This window comes from Chelonia mydas, chromosome 22 (assembly GCF_015237465.2).
Source record: "Chelonia mydas isolate rCheMyd1 chromosome 22, rCheMyd1.pri.v2, whole genome shotgun sequence".
Taxonomy (NCBI): domain Eukaryota; kingdom Metazoa; phylum Chordata; order Testudines; family Cheloniidae; genus Chelonia; species Chelonia mydas.
The window spans coordinates 6,566,870-6,588,062 of NC_051262.2; the positions used below are offsets into that span (position 1 = coordinate 6,566,870).

Genomic DNA, 21,193 nt, shown 5'->3' on the forward strand with positions numbered 1-21,193 from the left:
AAATGGGAAAATCCCACCTTTATTCCAAAGCTGATTCAATTTTTCATGGCTTTCTAGCTGAAGGAAAACTTGGGCTGTGTGGAAAAGTGGACCGTCCCCCCATCAGCTGCCACAAGTGGGTGCTTTTTAGATAATGTGTCGTTTCCATTAGGATTTTGTCTTTCTCCCCGTTTGCTCTGTTTTCTCATGCATTTGTTGTTTGCATTTCTTTAATGTGGTCCGCAATCTGCTCTTTTCCCACCTTCTCCTTCACTGTATCTTTCTCTCTTAACTCATCCCTTCGCTTCTAGAGTGGATTTGAGATGGAGCTGACCTCTTGAACTCACGCCATTCAAGGTGTGTGTGAAATTAGATGGAACAAGTTCACCCATTCCTCGTTTTGATCAAAGGTATTTAATTACAATACTCTTGTCTTTCTGCTTTCCTGTTTTGGTGGCTTTGGGAAGGCTTTAATTATGGACGCTTGCTACATTTGAATTTAATTATTTTTAACTAAATTTCATCCGTGCCTGCTGCCTTGGATTGGTACATTTTTGTTAAAAGTCAAGCCATGATCACATGTATCAGTTAAAGAACAAGAGTGTGGTGGGTTTATGAATGTAGTCTTGCTATCTCTTGCAATTTTATCATGAATCTTGTGATATTTCATGTTTTTCTTAAGGTTCCAGCTCTGGGAAGTATGTGACTATGGAAGAATCTCAGCTTTCATTTAAAAAACAAAATAAGTTTCTAGTCCTTATGGTTGCAGAAAAAAGCATGAAAATGTGAACTGAATGCACCCTAAAGGATTTGGATACCAAAAGGCAAATAAAAATAACCCCCATTTATCACTTCTTTTAAAAAAAAAAATCTCATTCTTGTTTAAGATAATCTCCTAATTTTTGGGCAGTCTGACTCATGACTTTTGATAGATTACATAGAGATTTTTTTAAGGATGGGAGGATGTGAATCATTTCACCCTGGAAAAATGGTGGAAGAGGAGTGAGGGGCTGCCAATGTTTTAACAAGATGCCTCATAAAACATTTTACCATTAGGACCTCAGACGACTATGGCAATGGGCAGTAGTATAAAACCCAAATATAAATAGTCACTTCATGCTTCTAGCGTTCTTACATAAGCTGTTTGCCTCATAGATCCAGGTGTCCTGCGAGTTGTCTCTGTGATGGGAACTTTCCAAGGACACACCCTTCCAGGAACTTTCTTCCTGCTCTTTGGGCTCTGGTGGGCTGTGAAATGCCCACTGAAATACCTCAATCAGAAGATGAAGCCCTCTGTCCGCACAAACCTGCGCTTCCAGAGACTGGAGATCCTAGAGGGATGGCCAAAGCTTTCTGGGCTCTGCTGGGTAAGGACAATTATCATCTCGCTTTCAGCTTCTGGGATTACCTCGCTCTCAATGAATAATTCAAACGAATCCATGTGTCATACAGTTTAAAGCCAGAAGAAACCACAGTATCATCTAATCTGACCTCCTGTTTATCAGAGTCCACCAACACACACACAGCACCCGCTCACAAATCCAACAATAATTGCTGACAAGAGTCAGTTATTATATAAATCATGCAGACACACACACATGCTTGGACTCAGACCCGGCTGTCGCTGGCGCATGAGTGATTTCAGCAAGATTCTTCTCTGTGGTTTTCCCCTTTTCCCCTGCATGGGAGTTGCGTCCAGAGAAGTAACACTTTTAGGGAATGCAGGTGTCCTAAAATTTCTACATCATGCAAGGTTTTGGTCCTGCTGTGACCTTGATCTTTGTGTGACCACTGAATATAAATACTTTAATTTCTGAAAAAAGAAAAGGAGTACTTGTGGCACCTTAGAGACTAACAAATTTAGTCTCTAAGGTGCCACAAGTACTCCTTTTTCTTTCTGCGAATACAGACTAACACGGCTGCTACTCTGAAACCTTTAATTTCTGAGGCTGTAATTCCAGTGATATAGTTTGTCATTCTCAGAATAAAACCATAGCACATCCTCGCCAACCCAGGCAGGAGTGTTCTTAATTTAACTTGTTTCCTTATCCCTTGCGTGGGGCAGGAAAATGGCAGGATTATGTGGGGCTCAAGAAGGGGCAGAGGAGTGAGTCAACTGTGAAGTAGCCAGAAATCAATACTCTTTAAATACCCAATGAACAGGGGCATGATCCAAAACAAAACAGAGTGAGTGGGGAGTACAGGTAGGAGACTGGCTGGCTTAGAGATGGTTTAGCGTGAAATCTGTCACCTCTAGAATCCTGAGTCGTGTTCAAACAAGTTTGGTCTCATTCCAGTCTATAGTGAGCTGTTGTTGAGCATATAACAAAACCTGGCACAAGTAGCAGTCTGTCTATCTAGCAGATGTATATCTCACCCATCACAATAATATCTGGATTTATTTGGATGGATTTACCCTCACAGCATCAATTTGAAGTAGTTTCCCATTATACAGACAGGGCAGTTGAGGCTCAGAGAGGTTGAGTGACTTGCCCAAGGTCACATAGGAAGTCTGTGGCAGTGCCAGGAGTTGAATTTGTATCTGTTATTCATTTGTGTTATGGCAGTGCCTAGAAGCCTCAGTCATGGATCAGAGCCATAGTGTGCTAGACTCTGTACAAATTCTCTTTTTTTCCCCCAATCCAATTCCATAGATACATGACCATCCTTTCTGGGCCTTTTGAAAAGGCCCATGGCTGGAGTAGCAAATTATAACTAAGATGCATTCTCGCCCCTATGTGTGGAAACCCAAGACTGGAATTGTAGGATTTTGCCGCAGTTTGAGATGGCAGGGTGTAGGCAGAGCTGGGGTGGGAGGGAAGCTTACACAGCATCTGGCTGCACTATGCCTGGCTTTTGCCACTGCTATTTGTCTTTCACATTCAGAAGCATCAGCTCAAACAATAAAACAACAGAGGGGTTTTGGGGGGAGGAAGGAGGGCCAGGGCAAAATCTGAAACTGAAGCCTCCTACCCTTCCAAAAAATGACCACTGAGGAGGGGTGGGGGCAGGGTTGGAAAGCGAGTCTGCCCTGCACTCACCTCACAGTGGCAGCTCCTGTCCTGTGGGACTAGGGCCTGCTCCTTGCTGCAGGCATTATGATCTGATGCATGGCATTGCAGTTTGGGGGCCTCTCAAATGGGGGTCCTGGGGCAAAAAGTGCTCCCTTTGCTCCTCCCCCTCCCCTGGGCAGCCCTGCAAACACTGACTGATGATACTAAATAGATTTCTCAATGCATTGTTAAAGTCGCTCTAACCTTGAAAACGTTCTCCCTTCCAACATGCCCTCACTTGGAAGAAGGCCCAACTCATTGTTTGCCTCTGTTGTTAAGGAATGCTCGGTGAGATGTTTGCACCCAGTGGCCCTTACCTACATCTCTATGAGAAGGAGGCCCACAAATGGGTGATGCTAACCACCTGGCAGCACACAACCATGTAGCTGTTCTTCGGGATCTCCGGCATAGTGGATGTGCTCACCTGTTTCCAGTTCTGGGTACCCCGGGGGCTGGATCGCTTCATGGCGCTGTTTATTGAAGGTTAGTAACACCGATATAAGGCTGAGCTGTTTGCACGATAGCTGGGCTGTCAAATATCTGTCACAGTGATGAGGAAACAAGTCAATAGAAGGGGATCTTCAAATCCAGTTCACTGAGTGTCTGATTAATTCTTTGTGGGGGGATGGAGGGGGTTTGTGGTAATGGTAAGTTTGCAGATATCACTCAGCTGAAGCTCTGTGTAAGCTTGAAAGCTTGTCTCGCCCACCAGTAGAAGTTGGTCCAATCAAATATATTACCTCATCCACCTTGTCTCTCAGATACCATATAGGCATGCTTGTAGTATCTTCCTCCTAGCACACTGTGATTGCCCATGTGTTGTCAGGGGCATAGGCAAAAGCCTCTCAGGTTCCTACCTTAAGGTAATATTATACCATAATTATCTGGGGGCAACATCCTATTTAATTGAAGTGTTTCTTTAAGATACTCATCATCGGGGCGAGCACAAGGGAGGGCAAGCAGGAGCATGGGCAGCTAAAATCTTGCATATTTTTAGATAATGCCTATGGAAAATACCATTATCTCTATTTTACAGGGGGGGGAGACAAAGAATAGGGGGTGTAAAAATTCTTGCTTCAAAACCACTGTGGGCTAGTGGATTAGGTATGGTTCTGTGGTCAGCAGACCTGTGTTATCAAATTGTTCTTCCAGCTCTGTACAGTGAGGGAATCCTACTAGCCGGGCAAGGGGGTCTAGAAGAATCCTACCTTAAAAATGTGAGTTTACTCAGTTTACGGAAGAGATCATATTTCACTAATAGCTGCTCTGTAAGAGGGCTGGGTTTCAGGTTTGGTAACTTTTTAGGTCAAAGCAGCATCTGTGATATTTTTCCAACGGAGTAAAGATTCTCTTCCTGTAACATAGTATGTGCCCTTACTGACTCTTGGATTCAGCAAGGGATTTCCCCAGCCCTGGGAGTGGTTCCAGAGACATGAGAAGAAAGACCCTGATGTGTACTCTTGAAGTTTGGGTCAATGAAACAGATTCAGATAATATGCTTTGTCTACTACATTAACCCCCGCAAATCTGCCATCATTAGCACTTGCCTGATCTTGTTCGGTGTCAACCTTGTAATGTGCAGGTAGTGCTTCCCCCTCTGCATTTTACCTTCATTTCAGCTTAGATCTGCCACAACTACTAGTTGTTATTCTCTGTCGTCCTCCTTTGCCCGAGAGCAGGATGCACTGTCTTGGCCAACTCCACAGCATCTGTGCACTCTCTCAAATAAGGCGCAGGCTGCTGGCTTGATTATTTTTCTTCTTCTCCCAATTATGATAAAGGCAATGAATGGCAGACACACAGAAAGAGGCATTGATCAGTTACTTTTCCCTGAGGCATAGGCAGGTCATGGTGGATTTCTCCTGAGAGTCTCCAACTGTGTCCTTATACTCTAGCATATTTATTCCTTTGCACATTAACTAACCATCTAACTAAGAGTAAGCATCGTGTCTGACATAACCTGTACAATATGCAAGCCCGGGCTTCAGTTTACATAACTTTTGATGTCCATGCTATTTTTATATCATCATGTCCCTTTGCTCTGTTTACGCTAACCATACCACTTAATGTAAGTATGCAAAGTACTCCGATCACTGCTTCCCTGAGACCTTTTGCCATTCCTGCTGCACTCTATGTATTCTCAAGGAGGGTAAACACTTAGGTCAGTTTCTCGGTCCAGATGGTTTGATTGCCGGCTGGAGGTTCCTCGAGGTGGAATGCTGTGCTGGTCCATCGCTTTGCAAGGTGGCAGTTAGTAAAGTACTTGGAGTGTGTCTCCACTGGAGTTGAAGGTGTAATTTTCAGCTTGGGTAGACATATCCATGCTAGCTCTGATCAAGCAAGCATGCTAAAAATAGCAGTGTAGCCATGGCTTCATAGGCAGCAGGATGGGCTAGCTGCCCTGAGTGCATACTTAGGGTCTCGGACAGGATTATAATCAGACGGCTAAGCAGTCCCACTGCCCATGGAGTCACAGCGACACTGCTATTAAAAACATGGGTATGTCTATCTGAGCTGGAAATTACACCTACACCTCCAGTGTAGACATACCCATAGAGCAGAGGGACGGGTTACCTCTAAAGGAGATTTGTTGGTAGAACTAAGTTAACCTCTGCTCCCGTTTGTAATCTTAGGAGTGAGGTGAGGAGGAGGAGGAGGATGCAAACCTCGCCAAGTGCGGTGTTCCCCAAAGCCTGACACTCCAGCCCTGCCAGATCTATCTGGAAAGGCACTAACCCAGTGGAGACATTTTGTCATCAAAGTTGTGGGTGGGGAGACCCATGGTACTTTGTGTGTGTGTGTGGCAGGGAGTCTCTGACACCCCCCTCCCAATAAATTAAAATGACCGGGGTCACTGAGGTATGTCTACACTGCAGCAGGAAGCGAGCCTCCCAGCCTGGGTACACACAGTTCGCTACGGGGGGCTTGAGCTAGGGCGCTGACTAGAACAGCGTGGATGTTGCCAGCGCAAGCTGGAGCTCGGGCTCTCAAGCTAATAGGAGTCTGTCTCCCTGGGTTGGGAGGCTCGCTCCCAGCTGCACTGTAGCCATTCCCTGAGGGGCTCACTTTCACCTTTTAAGTGCTGTCTTACCAAAGTAGCTGCTCCCAGGTTATGACAGACCCCCCCACACACACACTTTTTTCAGATCTCTTTAAGCTCTGGAATCGCAGTCCCCCAAAGCTCCACAGAAGCCCTTGGCAGTGTGATGATCTCTCTTGGCATGTTGTACGATCAGCCCTCGGGGCAGTATCTGAGCACCTCCCACTTGAAACACATCACAATAACAAAGTCCCTAGTGACTCCTCCTCTGGCTCTGAATAGTGCTCTCCCCAAACATCCCCTCCCTCACTCTGCCTTCCAGATTTCCAGTCCCTCTTGCCCCACACCTCATCCTCCCCAATGCCAAGCTCTCTTTTCCCCTTCCCCCCCGGCTCAGACACATCTCCTCCCCAAATCTCCCTGAGCCTCTTTGTCCCACGCCCAGCAACTCCAGCCTGGCCAACTCTCTTGTGATTTTATCAAGTGTCTCCTCTTTTCTTCTTAAAGCTCCAGGCGTTGCCATCGTGCTATTGCAAGAGACTCCAAGCTTTCATTTAACTACTGCTACTAATTAATTAATTTTCTACCTCTTGTGCTTTCAGAAAAAAGTTTTTGAAAACATGAAGGGAATGAACCCTAAAGGCTCAGAACACAAGTAAAAAGAATCCCAAGTTTATTACTTTGTCTTAAAAATAGTGATTTAAAAAAAAACCTCATGATTTTTCAGGGACGGACTCACCTCTCCCATACCGCACCCTACTTCATGAAGGAGGAGGGGATTGCTGCAGCTAGCTCAGGGCCCCACCACCACCCCCCAAGCTGGCTGGGATGCCCCTGCTCTCTGCTCAGAGCTAGGGCTGGGAGGTGAACAGCTGATCCAGCACCAGAAAGCAGCCTCCTGGCTGCCCAGTAGGAGGGAATAGAGTGGTCCTAGGGGCAGCAAGTTTCAACTTCAGTGGCCTCCCCTCTGCCTAGCTGATCTGCTAAAGAGCCAGCCAGCGATGAGGGATGGATAAACAGCCTCAGATTCCATTCTGCCTCCCTTCCTCCTCCCAGGTGTGGGCTGAAGGTTGGGGGAAGAGTAGGGGGAACAATTTCCTCCGCCCCGATGAAAATTGAGTAAAAATTACATCCATGTATGCACTAACGGGATGAAACACCATGGATCTTCTGCCACCCAAAACCACAATAATCTGTCTAGTTTTAAAATAGTCATTACAGATAGGAATCGCCTTTCCTAGAACTGGAACACACACAGTGATCCTTCCTGGAATGACTCCATTCAAGTTGGTAAATTTTATTCAGGGTAATTAAATAATTCATTGTTTAGAAAAGTATTTCACCCACTTCAAAAGTCACACAACTTCCCACACTTTGTGCCAAATCCTGAAGTCCTTCCTCAGTTTTTACTGAGTTCTTATTGGGGTCAAGGAAAATGGAGTTTTGTTGATATAAAGACTTCAGAATTTGACCCATTATAGTTACAAGAATCACTTCACCCACGAGTGAAACAAATCCGCCTCTGGGCTGAAATAGAGCAGCTGTTACATAGTGCAGAACAGGTCCAACTATATGGGCTCTTTTGTTGATACTGTGGGGAGAGGGGTAGTTCTCTTTCTTCCCCTCCCACCCCCAGAAATCAAGGAGAAGAATCTCAGAAGAGCACCCCTCTGGTGTAACTACATTAATCAGACCTATCTAACTCGAAGATGCTCTACAGACATGTAAAGTAGTCCCATCCATGAAGAGTTCCAAATCCACAGATCACAGAATTATGACAAGTATACTTCGTTAATTGCAGCCCGAGTTCCAGGGGCCTGTGGTGGCTAATTGGCTAGAAGAGGAACAATGAAGCAGAATTACATAGTTTGAATTTTGGCAGGTTGTCTCTTCTACTTTCATGTCCTGCACCGCTCTGCACTGGATCAACACATCCACTTTCTACTGCTCATCAGTATATTTAGCACTGCCATCTGCTGTCTGCTGGAAGTGTTCATAGGAGATCACCCCATCCTGGAGCTCTTCAGCGTTAGCATGGTCCTCACCCAGGGATCCTGGTTCTGGCAGGTCAATTGTCCTGACCAAGAACTTTTGGCTTATGTCTATATCAAGCTGTCTATATCAAGCTTTTGGAGATTGCTATCCCTTCCCTCCATTCAGGGTATAAATTTCAGGGAGCATTATCAGGTTTACTTAAATTGCATGACTGTAGTAATTCTTCCTTCTCTAGGCCATAGCAGATTTCTCATATATTTACCTTCAGGTTTAGCAGAAAGCAATAATCACGTACAGTATTTGTATTACTGAATAAGTGCTGTTCCAGCTGAGAATGCTCATGCTTATCTGTATGTTGTGATATTGAATGAATGGGCAGTCAAATAAGCATTTGTGTGGTAATTAGCTATCATAAAAAGGTTAATTCTGTGATCGCAATGTCTGATCACCATGTTATTGTCCTGGGGAATATCATGAATGTCTCATAGCATATAATTTTCACCAGGCACTCAGATGCTATAGTGACATGGGCCCAGCGCTCAGGTTGTCGCTGGAACACTGGGGTAGCACTCTCTTTTGGGGAGCCAGAATGGTGTATTTCCAATACTTTTGTTCCAGCACTTTGTTCTGACACTTCTTATTTTAAGGAGCCAAGCACTGTACGAGTCACATAGCTATCTAGATAAATAGCTACGACTGATTATAAATGTACTTCAGGTCCTGGGAAGACCCCTGATCTGTAAAACCGCAAGTGCTTTGAGATAGTCAGTCAGAGAACATTTGGGACATCTGTATAGTTTTTTCTGTTGTTATTAACTGGAAGCAGTAACTGGTGAAGCCAGGGCAGAAATGACAATGGAGTAAAAGCAGCTTTCTCAAAAAACAGGTTTAATGTATCAATTTAATTCCTTTTTCTTCTAAATCCCTTTTCTCAGCTCGTGTTTTTATTCCCCTCCCTTTCCTTTTAAGGTGGAGGGCAATGAAACACTGTAAATTATTTTCCCTCCCCCGGCCCCCCAATGGAACTGAAAAGCCATTTGTGTAGTGGTTGTGCCTTGGGCACTTGGAATGGGACCATCAGTGATGCCACATCCTGGTGCAGAGCTGACACTCAAGTGTTCAAAAGTAGCCACTGACGTGGAGGTGGTTCAATCTCTGACACAAACGCACCCGACACGAACACTTGCCCATGCAAATTTTAAATTCTGTTTTGCTGAAACACTCGTGCATGTGGGCTTTGTTCACGCATGCCAGGAAAATCTTGGTCACAGAACATTTATGGAAAGGAAAGGGCACGGTTGAAGAAAATCAATTTAAAAGCTTGATGGCATATTTGTGAAAATGCCTTTCTGCAGTATCCATCACCTTTAATTGTAATGAGAGGAGGAAGAGGTGGAAGGATGATAGGCATTGGGTGGGCTGACAAGGGTTCTGTATATGAAAGATAATATATCATTTTATTCTAACCAGATTGGGTTTGTGCTGTACCCACCATGGGGAGGGCCAGGCTGGGACCAGACTGACCATGATAACATCATGTTTATCACCGTGTGCTGCTTCTGGCACGATGCAGTGGCTCTTCTCTTCACTGTCTATAACTACACATCATTTACTGGTAGGTGGTGCTGCTGGGCAAGGGTGGCAGAATATTTTGTGTATTATACAGTAACTAGCCAGGGCTTGTGTTACTGACACACAATCGGTACTGAGCGGTTTCAGTTCCATGATACACTGAGGGGCTTATGTTTTGCTTTGAGTGTTTGCTGCTTTTATAGAAATTCTGAGGCCAATCACACAAGGCAATGAGGAAAACATACTTTATAATAAGAGCAGAGAAGACCATTGAATTGCTTAACCCTCTTCACTGTGGCCAATACTTCAATGCATCCCAGGTTCAGTCTTATATGTGTGATTATATGGAATATTGGGAGGGTTGGCGCCAGCTGCACTGAAAAAAAAAAAAAAAAATCTCTGGTGAGGAATTGTGAACTGAAGCAGTTAACCAAAAAGTCACAGCTTTTGGACTATGGTCATTTTGGGACGTATGGGGGAAATACTAGCAAAGAGCCCCACGTTTCGTATTACATTACGTTTACCTAGACAAATGTGGTGAGAGTCCAAAAACTACTTTAAAATGCAGAAGGGAATTTTGAGCCCCTAGGTAAATCCTTGGTGAATTTATCCATGGTGGGTGAAATTCAACCCCCTGCAAGAGGGTCAGTGCAAAACGTATACGCCATTCTAAACCCACTTTACCCTTTGAAAGAAGTCTAAAGTAGGACTCACCGTTTGTTGTGCCAGTCCTAGGAAGGGAAGTGAATTTCATGCTTTCTGGTGTGCATCAGCATTTGTTTTTTAATTGCACCTGGTCAACATTTGTTTGTTACAGCTGCCTTAAGAGATGCACGAGAAACTCTAGAAGCACAGAGAATGGAATCGAGAAATTGAAGTTAGACACCTGCTCCTACACTGTCCTTCCCGATGGATCAGATGAAGAGTAAGGACAACAAATCCAAGCAACTTTCTTTTTTTCCTAAAGATCTTGAGGAATTTTAAGTGCAAGATATTTTTCAAGTAAAAAGACAACGTACAGGTGTTCCTGCAAATTGTAAGCATGTTTGAATGCCCTCTCCTTTCCCAAATCATTTACAAATGGATCCTTCCTGATTTCTGGGGACATACTTGGTTTCTGAAAGTAACTGTTTGCTATTGTATGTGTCTGGGGTGGGTATCTAAGTTATTGGCTATTGCTTCTGCTCTCTGAATTGAAGACTGAAACTTTTAATCAGAAGACAAATAAGTGAATAGCAAATAATCCACTTTTTGTTATGAGTTTTTCAGACATATGATTATTCATGCTAAAATTCATTAAAATGCTCAGGATTTGCAAATATTTTCACACATACTTTATGGATTCCAGATACCCCTAAACAATGAATAGGCAGAAAGGGACCTTGTAGATAAAATACTAGTTTGGAACTCAGAAGATGTGGGTTCAGTTCCTGACCTTGCCTTCCTGCATGCCTTTGGGCAAGTCTCTCTATGCCTCTCTATTCCCCAGCTGTAAATGTGGATACTTCCTTTCTCCCACCATTTATCTATCTTGCCTTGATTGACAGCTCTTTGGGGCAGGGATTCTGTCCCTAGATGTATGTACAGCACCTAGCACAGTGGAGCCCCAATCTCAGTTAGGGCCTGTAGGCGTTACTTTAATATAAATAATAGTAGAAGGCCTATGCCCCACTTAAGTCCCATTTTGAGAGTTTGCACGGTGCATAGGCCTTGTGCAGGCCCTCTGCACAAGGGTGAATTTCACTCTAAAAGCACAGATACACTCACCTTCTTTCCAAGACCAATTGTACTCATGGAGGGGCATGTGTGTGATTCAGACCACAGGGAGCTTAATTCAGTGGAGTTTACCTATACAGAGTACAAGACTGGTTTATTAAATATTCATTTATTCAGGAGATGATACAATATGCTTTATAAGGTGGCATTTCAAAGTTCAGCTTGCAGGCATGTGATTCAGGCTTGAGAGCTGTAACTGTTTGTGTCCAAGCTGTCAATGCTACAGCTAAAGTCGAGTCAAGAACCCAGTTATCCGCTGACCCGATTATAATGTAGTTTCAATGCTAAGTAGACGGGATCTTAGTTGTGTTCCTTAACAGGGCTACACTTGGGCCTGTCCAAGGCTAGGGAACGTGTATAAACTTTTGGCTACCCAACAAATTAAGAATTGTGTTGTAACCAGCTCCCTTGAGTGGCTATAATTGCTGTAGATCAGGCCTGAGAAATGTTCCTCAGGTGAGTTTATTCTATTTGTTCGCTAGTAGGTATGTAGAGATGGGAATTTGTTCGTGTAACTGTGGTGCAAGTGCTGCTTACAGAGGGTTTCTCTGTAAATTGCATAATAAAAGATCATTAAAATAAAAGAATGGATAGCCAAAACCTACAATTTAACTCTAGCACGAGCAACTGCTGTTTGAATACTTGGCCATTTATTCAAAATATTTGGGCCAAATTTCAATCTCTTCAGTGGCACAGTTTGTCTGAGTAAGGTAGGCAAGATCTGAAGCCTTATGTATAGCAGTGTTTTGAATTAAGATCTAATCATGTATATTTTACAGTTCTAATTATGGATAATATCTGAAGGCACTAGGGCAAACACATACTACCATGCCTCTGCATTCACTCAAAACATGAGCTGCCCCAAATACTTTTAAACAAAAAGAACATCCTCTGGCAAACCCAAAGAGGTGGATGAACCATCAGGAAAAGCAAACACCTGCAAATTAGGCGGCACCATTAAGTATCTTTCATAAAAACACAATTCATAAAGCAACCTCTGCCTGGTTCTGAGCTGATCCCCAGTATTGCACCAGGAGAAGCACCAGGCTGAGCAGACATACACAACATAATTAGTATGCTCCAGAATTTGAGGCAGAATCAAGACTAACTGTATTGCAGAGATAAAAATCTTCTGTCTCTGTAACCCCATAACAAATTAGATTTAATACAAACCCAAATGCACAGAAAGCTTAAAGCGGAATCCGTGGCTTAGACAGCAGAAGTAGGAAATGAAATAGATATTCAAAGGCCCAAGGAAGGTGGCAACTTTTTGAAGCTAGAATCCAATGAGCTGGAAGACTGGAGCAGAAGTTTTAACTTCCACCTTCTAGAAAGAGGAAGGGGAGCCTAATGTTTATCTTTATCCACAACATGTTGAAAACTGTGTTAGCGGAGAAGCTGATGTCCCAAATCCTGAAGTCAAAAGAGCACAATCAAATCAAAGGCTAACCCAAAAGAAACTTCAAAAGCAAACAGTGATATATTTCTAAGATATCAAGACAATGAAAACCGCAGAAAGATACCAAAAATATTGCTTAAAGGACACCAAGATTTATTGTTATCTGGACTGAGCATGGAAACTAGGATGAAAAGATGAAACATGCATAAACAGGGACTGAACTGATGCTGTGGTATCCAGAATGGCCTAACTTCACAGCGCACATGCTGGTCTTTCACAGACACCAGTGAAAAACTGAAAATAACTTAAATTATTTCAGTTATTTTCCCCACTGTCAAGGTTCCTTCCCCACTCTGAACTCTAGGGTACAGATGTGGGGACCTGCATGAAAAACCCCCTAAGCTTATTTTTACCCGCTTAGGTTAAAACTTTCCCAAAGTACAAACTATTTTACCTTTTGCCCTTGGACTTTATTGCTGCCACCACCAAGCATCTAACAAATATATAACAGGGAAAGAGCCCGCTTGGAAATGTCTTTCCCCAAAAAATCCTCCCAAACCCTACACCCCCTTTCCTGGGGAAGGCTTGATAAAAATCCTCACCAATTTGCATCGGTGAACACAGACCCAAACCCTTGGATCTTAAGAACAATGAAAAAGCAATCAGGTTCTTAAAAGAAGAATTTTAATTGAAGAAAAAGTAAAAGAATCACCTCTGTAAAATCAGGATGGTAAATACCTTACAGGATAATCAGATTCAAAACATAGAGAGTCCCTCTAGGCAAAACCTTAAGTTACAAAAAGACACAAAAACAGGAATATACATTCCCCTCAGCACAGCTTATTTTATCAGTCATTTAAACAAAACAGAATCTAACGCATATCTAGCTAGATTACTTACTAAGTTCTAAGACTCCATTCCTTTTCTGTTCCCGGCAAAAGGATCACACAGACAGGGAGAACCTTTGTTTCTCCCCCGCTCCAGCTTTGAAAGTATCTTGTCTCCTCATTGGTCATTGTGGTCAGGTGCCAGCGAGGTTATCCTAGCTTCTTAACCCTTTACAGGTGAAAGGGTTTTTCCTCTGGCCAGGAGGGATTTAAAGGTGTTCACCCTTCCCTTTATATTTATGACAGCCTAGGTCTCTGCATTGGAGAAAAAGCGTCCAGAGTGGCAAAGGCAGCACTGGTAAATCTCTTCCCATATAAAAGGGACTCTAAGTCCTGGGCTGGTTCTGAAAGCCCTGTAAGGGAACGGGAAGGGCCAGGGAGTTGGCACTAATAGCTACGAATGATGTGCTGGAGACTTTCTGAAGAATCAGGTTTGTTTGACAGGACTGTTTGCCCTTAGGATGGATCTGGAGTGAAGAGCCTGGGTGGGGAGACATCCCTGGGGAAGTCCATTTAATTAGGCCAGTGATGCCTATGCAGAGTCACCTGATTTCAAAATTCACTCATATGCACATAGCCCTCAGCCAAAGTGTGTGGGGTTTGAGGTCGAGAGATTCTGTAAGAGGGGGGTATATAGAAACATGAAGTTTTAGCTCTACTCCCATGCTCTTCTTCCTAGTACTAACTGCTGTAACTTTGGATATGCTGTTTATCCAAATAAGTACTCAAGAGGAGTTCTCAGAGACTGGGGTGAGGGGGCTGACCACCCCACACATACACCCCATTCACGCACCGGGTGCTTGCCTTGCCATCTAAACAGTGTAGCTGAGGCAGGCAGCCTCTTCCAGCCTCTCGTGATGGGCACAGGGACTACCCAGGGTCTCTCTGCCTGGTTTTGATCAGATGTATTGGTTATGCTACCCAGGCCCCTCCCATCCTTTCCCTTTTGGTGGACAGAAGAAGAATTGAAAGGAGAAAAATTGACTTGCCAAAACAATGCTGCCTACAGCAATCCCTGACTTTGGGCCCGTGTTTCCGCCTGGTTAAAAATGTCAACAGAGCAATAAACTGAAGAAAACACAGCTAATGATGTCAATCACATTAGAAAATCAGACACTTGTCATTTGAGTATTGTCTTCTCCCAGAACTGCCCCCTAAAGAGGGGTCAACTTGAATAAAGCTATTTATGATTTGTATTACTGTAGCATTTAGGAGTCTCAGTTACGGACCAGGACCTCATTGTGCTAGGCGCTGTACAAACACACAACAAAAAGATGGTTCCTTTCTCACCCTAAATGACATGATGGATTTCCTTAGAGTGGACCCTACCTGAGTCTTTGCGCTACCACAGGGAATGGGCATGTTTCCATCCAGTGTTTATCACTTTGCTGATTCCGGTAAGAGTCATGGGAACATCATAAAGGAGAACATTAATTACAGAGCTCACAAGAACATATTCCCATTGTCCTTTCACAATGTCTATAATCCTAGTGATGCTGCCCCGCCTATTCCTAAAGGATTTGTTTTCAAAGGGCAGAATTAACCTTATTCAGGCATTTTCCTTTCTTTTGCTCTGAAGGTTTTATCTGTCAGAAGCCAAACGTTGGAAATCAAGAAATCAAGGCTTCTGAACAGTCGACCTGGATGACCTTTTTTTGACGACTTTTTTTTTTTTTTGGGACCAAAAAAATCAAGAGCATTTTTGTCAAATTCATTTTGATTAATTTCAAAACGTTTTGATTAACTGGAAACAAACAGAAAACTCTCCAAAATTCTGTTAAAATCTACTTGAAATGATTTAGTTGATTCAAAATCAAATGTTTTCAAGATTTTTGATTTGACAAAGAATAGCAAAAAAAACCTGGTTTTTGTTCAAATTTCCCTGGATTTTTATTTTCCCCTGGATTCCCAGGGTCAGCTTCAATCAAAAAAAAAAAATCAATCCATTATTTGCTCAGCGCTACTGTACATGGAACTATTGAAATGCCTGTTTTTGCCTTTTAGGTCCAGGTTTCCAGTGAGCTGGCGTAGAGCTGGGGAATTTTTGGTGGCCACGCCCTTCCTGATGCTTTAATCCTTATGCTTGGATTGTGGTGGTCTCTGAACTACCCGCTGATGAGACTGAATAAAACCTGCTGCACAAACAGGTGTTACCAGAGTCTGGAGTTTGTTGACGCTGCTGGCAAACTTATTTTCTCCTTTGTGGGTAAGTTTCTTAAATTCTTGCCTGCTGCCAGTAAGCGAATTCATGTTAATCTAACATAACGTTTACTACCAAAAAACATGCCGAGACACAGCAATATACAAAACTGACCCATAACGCCCCACAGTTTACCAGGAGAGGGCACCTGTGTATGTATTAGTATTATAGAGGGACAATTAGTGTCTCCATTCGTCAATGTTGTGGTCAAGGTTCCATTAAATGTCTTATTTACACCTTCCCTTATGACTTGGCGTAGCAAAAAATGCGTTGGGCCTCTGTGTTCATAGTGCTTCTCAGGCTATATGGAAAATTGTGTTTCTGAAAGTATGAAGTAAACTGTTTAACCTGTGTGTTAGGTATAATGTTATAAAGGTGCTGTAAAATATTGGATTCAAGGTGTCCAGTATGGCTCTGGATCCCTATATCTTAAAAATGGCTTGTTGCTAACTCTTCAAACTCCCCAAGCATGGCCTGCTTAAAAAAATGCCATACGTCGGAGTACTTTAATTCTATTGATATTTTGTGTGTGCGCATAAAATATAGCGTAATATTTTCAAAAGCATCTAAATGACAGGAGCACTGAGTTTCGGCTCCTCAGTGCCTAAGTCCTTTCTGAAAATGGGACTTTGGCTGCTAAGTTATTTAAGTCCTGTTGAAAATTTTACCCATAATAATAATAATAATTCATTTTCAAAGTGAGTAGCCATTTTTGGTGCCTCCGCTTTTGGGTGCCCAACCTAACACATGGCCAGAATTTTCAAAAAGAGGCCCATCACTCCATAATTACAGTGCAATTTTCAAAAGCTCCTAAAGTGATTTATGGAGCACAAATCTCATTGATAGCAAAAAGAAGTTTCAATGGGATTTGTGTGCACTGTAGGAACATGGTCCATATTTGGCCTGAGTGAACTATGGTTTTAAATTGACTTTGGCTATGACCAGGAGAAATAGGCCCAAAGCATGTGACCAAAAGAAATGGACTCACAAGAAAGCAGGATTGTGTGTGTTAAACTTTGTAGCGACCCTTTGGAATACCAGTGTTATCTTATTTAAGGTTTGGGAAATAAAAAAACATGGTTAATTGGGCAACTGGTACAGTAAATTATTGATTAGAAATGCTTAGTCCAGTAGCTGGAAAAAATATGGCAAAGTGAGAAAAGGGGAAAACCTTGAAGATAGCAGAGTGCAACCCTAAAACTGCTTCAGCTGACTTTAGCTCAAGTCCAGTAACGACATCATTTGTTCATTATAGTGTATATAAAAACAATTCTTTCTAGGGATTCTTTGTCAGAGCTTTTCCTTACTCCTCTGGAGTCACGCCATGGTGGGAAGGTGTCTCCCAGACCCGATGCAGTTATGAGTATTTGGCCAATGCTTATAACTGTATTGTTACAAGGATATACACTATAAGGGTGTATACGCTTATATTGATATTTTGGATGCAACCAACATTAATAGAGGAATGCTTGTGTGGAAACTGAGTCATGGTAAATCTTAGATGCATGTTGAGAATAATTTTCCTAAGTATAATTTTCCTAAGTATAATTTTCAGCCACTTCCAAAAATCATCCCATTAAGTGCCTAACTATGGATTCAAAATGCCTCTTAAAGGGGCCTGTTCTTTCAGACGGCTCATTGTTTTCTGAAAACTGCGCCCTATTCATCTCACCTGGAAACAGAGGCACCCAAAATCACTAATCTCTTTTGAAAATTTAGACTATGGATAACATTTTTCAAAAGGGTCCCTACATGATTTGGGAGCCTAAATCCCAATGAAGTTCAATGGAACCTAGGTTCCTACATTCCATATAAATACAAGTATTTAAAACACATGTTTGTTAGCATCCTTTGCCAATGCTGGCGAGTTCTGGCATGGATGCTGGCATGTAAAGTGTCCTAAATATTAGTACTTGCAAGACAGATGGGGAATGACCATATGATAAAGACCTATACCATTCACAGCAAGAAACCTCTGAAGTGGGTGGAGCCTGAGGAAAGTACCAATGCTTTCCTTCCTCCTTTCCAACCCGATCTGTGAAGTGTCTTGAAACACTACCTATGGTACATGCATTTGAGCTAATGGATATTAATCCTCTGTCACCCTGTCCTGGCACGGAGTTGCCAAAGCTAGACTATTGCTCTACCCTGAGTTTGCCTCTTTTCTAGCCAAACATATGCCTCTATCCCTAGGCATGCTGGCTGAGCAGTTTGTCCCCACTGGCCTCCATTTGCATCTGTACCCTGGGAAGGAGCGTACCCGGGTTCCCATGAACACCTGGCAGTATTCGATTATGTACCTCTCCGTCCTATTCCCAGGCAAGGTGGACATGCTCACCTATTTCCATCTCAAGTAGCCCCGGGGGGCTGGATCGCTTTCTATTCGCCCAGGCTACGTTTGTTGAAGGTTAGTAACCCAATGTATCACTACGGGGTTTTCACACAGAGGGGAAACAGTCAAACCACATGGCTGCAGGTACAGTAAATAATGTGGTGGTGGTGCTTTTCGTAGCATGTAGGATGGGTTACCCCTTTCCCTACAACTCGAGTAGACTATCTATGGGGGGGAAGCCATCCCCTCTATGATTTGTTCCATCACACTTGAGCATGTGGCGTGCTCATTTACCTTTCCTGAGGAGCAGTTTGCACATACATGCAACGGGGGGGGAAACACAGCAACACCATTATGGTAGCCCAACCTCCATGCACGCTTGGGGACCAGTCCTTGGTGATTCACCAGCTCAGTGACATTATTACTTGAACAATAGGGTTTGAATTTTGGCAGACTTCCTGTTCCACTTGCACGTCTGTAGCCGCTCCGCCCTGCAGCAGCACGTCCACTTGCTGCTGATCGCTGCCCTGGGCGGCGATGCCCTCAGCCTTTGGCTGGAAGTGTTCATCCCACGCCACCCCTGTCCTGCAGCTCTTCAGCACCCATGCTCTCCTCACGCGGGATCCCGGTTCCGGCAGGTCAGTCATTCTGTTCCCGTCACATCACCCTGGTTGTGACCCTGTTGAGCACTCTGGGGGGAGATGGAGGACATGACAGGATAAAAGTATATAAAATAATTAATGGTAGATGAATCCCCTCCTTGTCAGTCAGTCTTCACAATGGGTAATCCCCATGGCAACAGGAGGCAGGCTCGTCTTAGGAAGAACGCTCTCTGTATTCTCTGCCTCCAGGCTGTGCATGGGGCAGACTGCAGGTCTCCCTTTGGAATAGTGCTTTCCCTGGGTTTTTTAAGATTTGTCTCAGTTTCTTTGTTGGGATCAAGGATTTTCTCCTCAAAACTGCTACACTTACGAAATATTGGTTTTTGGCTCTCAGAGGTGGGTTGGAAAGACAGCACCTGCCCTTGCTTCTCCTCTCAGAAATGCCAACAGTAAAGGGCATTGCTCATCCCCCACACACTCGCCTGGAGGGATCCTAAGGCAAAGGCCAAGCTCCCAGCTGGCCTCTGGGCAAAGTCCAGGCCCAGAGAGATGAGCAGGCCCTGTGGAAGCTCCCTTCACTTATACCAGGCCAGAATCAGTGATGTGAAACCAGTGGTTGATCAGACCCCTCCCAGACATTAGCTTCCCTATTCCCACAACTTGCAGAGCCAGGGCCAAAAGGCGGGGGGGGAGGGGGAGGCAGTCCCGTGTCTCCACCCTTCAGTACATTATTTATTAGCTTCCAAGGGTTGGGGTTAGTGAGATTTGTACACTTCCCAATATAGGATTTCCACATTTAACTCCACTTACCCTTCACATCCTCTTTGTAACTATTTACAACTAGGTTTGACAGTTGTTGTGTGTTGCAAACAAGGGCTTCTCTCCCCATCCAGCTGCTTCCAGCATTTGATCTGCACAGTGAAATCCTAAAGCTGAATTTGTGCCAACACAATAACGGTCATGGGTGAGATGCTGATGCCAAACACACAGGTGTGACTGCTTTGCAGACCAAAACGCAGATGCTCATTCGTTGAAACCAATGGAAGTTAGGAGCCTAAATACCTGTGAGGCTAGGTTAGGTTCTTTTCTCCAGAAAATAACATAACAATTTATTTTAACAGATTTTGTTTGTGCTCTACCCACCATGGGAATGGCTGGACGGGGACCAGACGGATGATGGAAACATCATGCTCAGCACCAGGTGCGTCTGCTGGCACTATGCGGCTACTCTCCTCATTGTTGTCTTCAATGACGCCATTGTTTTCTGGCATGAGCTGGGCAGTGGGGGCAAAGTGGGAGAATAATGTGGTGTGTACGGATTATACTAACTAGCCATGGTGCTACTCAGTGACCCACAATACACACACACACACCTAGACAGTGGGCTGGATTCACAAAAGGACTTAGGCCCTGCCGGGATTCACCAAACCTTGCTCACCTGCTCCCGGGCCCTGCAGGTGCCCCCGTTTCTGAGCAAGCACCCTGCAGCCCCTCAGCACGGATGGGGAAAGAGAGATTGCTCCTCTGACTCTTCCTGGTGGGGACTGTGCTGGTAAGCACATTCAGACCTCGTCTGCTGGATTGGGCCCCTATCGGTGAGATGACCCAAAACAGAAGAGGAGTTGCTACCTCATAACTTGTAGCCCAGGTGTTTGGGTACTCATGAGGGGTGTGTGAGACCCCCCTGGCTCAAGTTCGCCTACCACCTGCGGGGCAGCAGGGATTTGAACTGGGATCTGCCACCTCTCAGATCCGGGCCCTAACCAATGGGCTCTGGCAGTGCTTCTCAACCAGGGCTCCGGGTGGGGTCTGCCAAGCTTGGCTGGCATTAAACTCGCTAGGCCCCAGGGCAGAGAGCCAAAGCCCTGCCACATGGAACTGCAGCCTGGGGCCCCGAGTCTCAGCACCCAGGGCTGAAGCTGAAGCCTGAGCACCTTAGCTTTGCAGTTCCCCCTTTAGTTTGGGGCCCCAGGCAATTCCCCTCTTTGCTACCCTCTAACACTGGCCCTGGTGTTTATATGCAGAAAAATGGTTGTGGCACAACTGGGCTGTGGAGTTTTTAAGAGCATGTTGGAGGGAGAGGGGCGGAGTTCAGAAAGGAAAAGAGTGAGAGCCCCTGGGCTATGGGGCAGTCTGAGCTGCTGAAGCTGTTCCTCTAGATCCTGGGTCTCCCACCTCCCGCATGCATGCTCTGAGCAGCAGGCTAAAGCATCACTCATGGTTTCGTGCTCAGTCTGTTATTTCATTATTGCTCAACAGGGGAACAGCTTTGACAGGAGACTGAGGGAGACCCCTGCCTGCTTCAGGGAACTCACCAGGGACGTGGCAGATCCCAGGACAAATCCCTTTTCTCCAGCA

The 21,193-nt window shown here is 44.3% G+C and overlaps 1 long non-coding RNA gene and 1 pseudogene across 2 annotated transcripts; one reads left to right on the plus strand and one right to left on the minus strand.

The window, feature by feature from the left end:
• Positions 1-1,163: 1,163 nt before the first annotated feature.
• Positions 1,164-10,515, plus strand: LOC102929941 (annotated as a pseudogene).
• A 4,864-nt stretch (positions 10,516-15,379) lies between these two features.
• On the minus strand, positions 15,380-21,193 carry LOC122463540. Of its 2 annotated transcripts, none has more exons than XR_006286996.1 (2): positions 19,979-21,193; positions 15,380-18,924 (listed from the first exon to the last, which is right to left on the minus strand). It is a non-coding gene; the product is annotated as an uncharacterized LOC122463540 (long non-coding RNA). The 2 variants fall into 2 exon arrangements; XR_006286997.1 differs by lacking the exon at positions 19,979-21,193 and adding an exon at positions 19,646-19,964.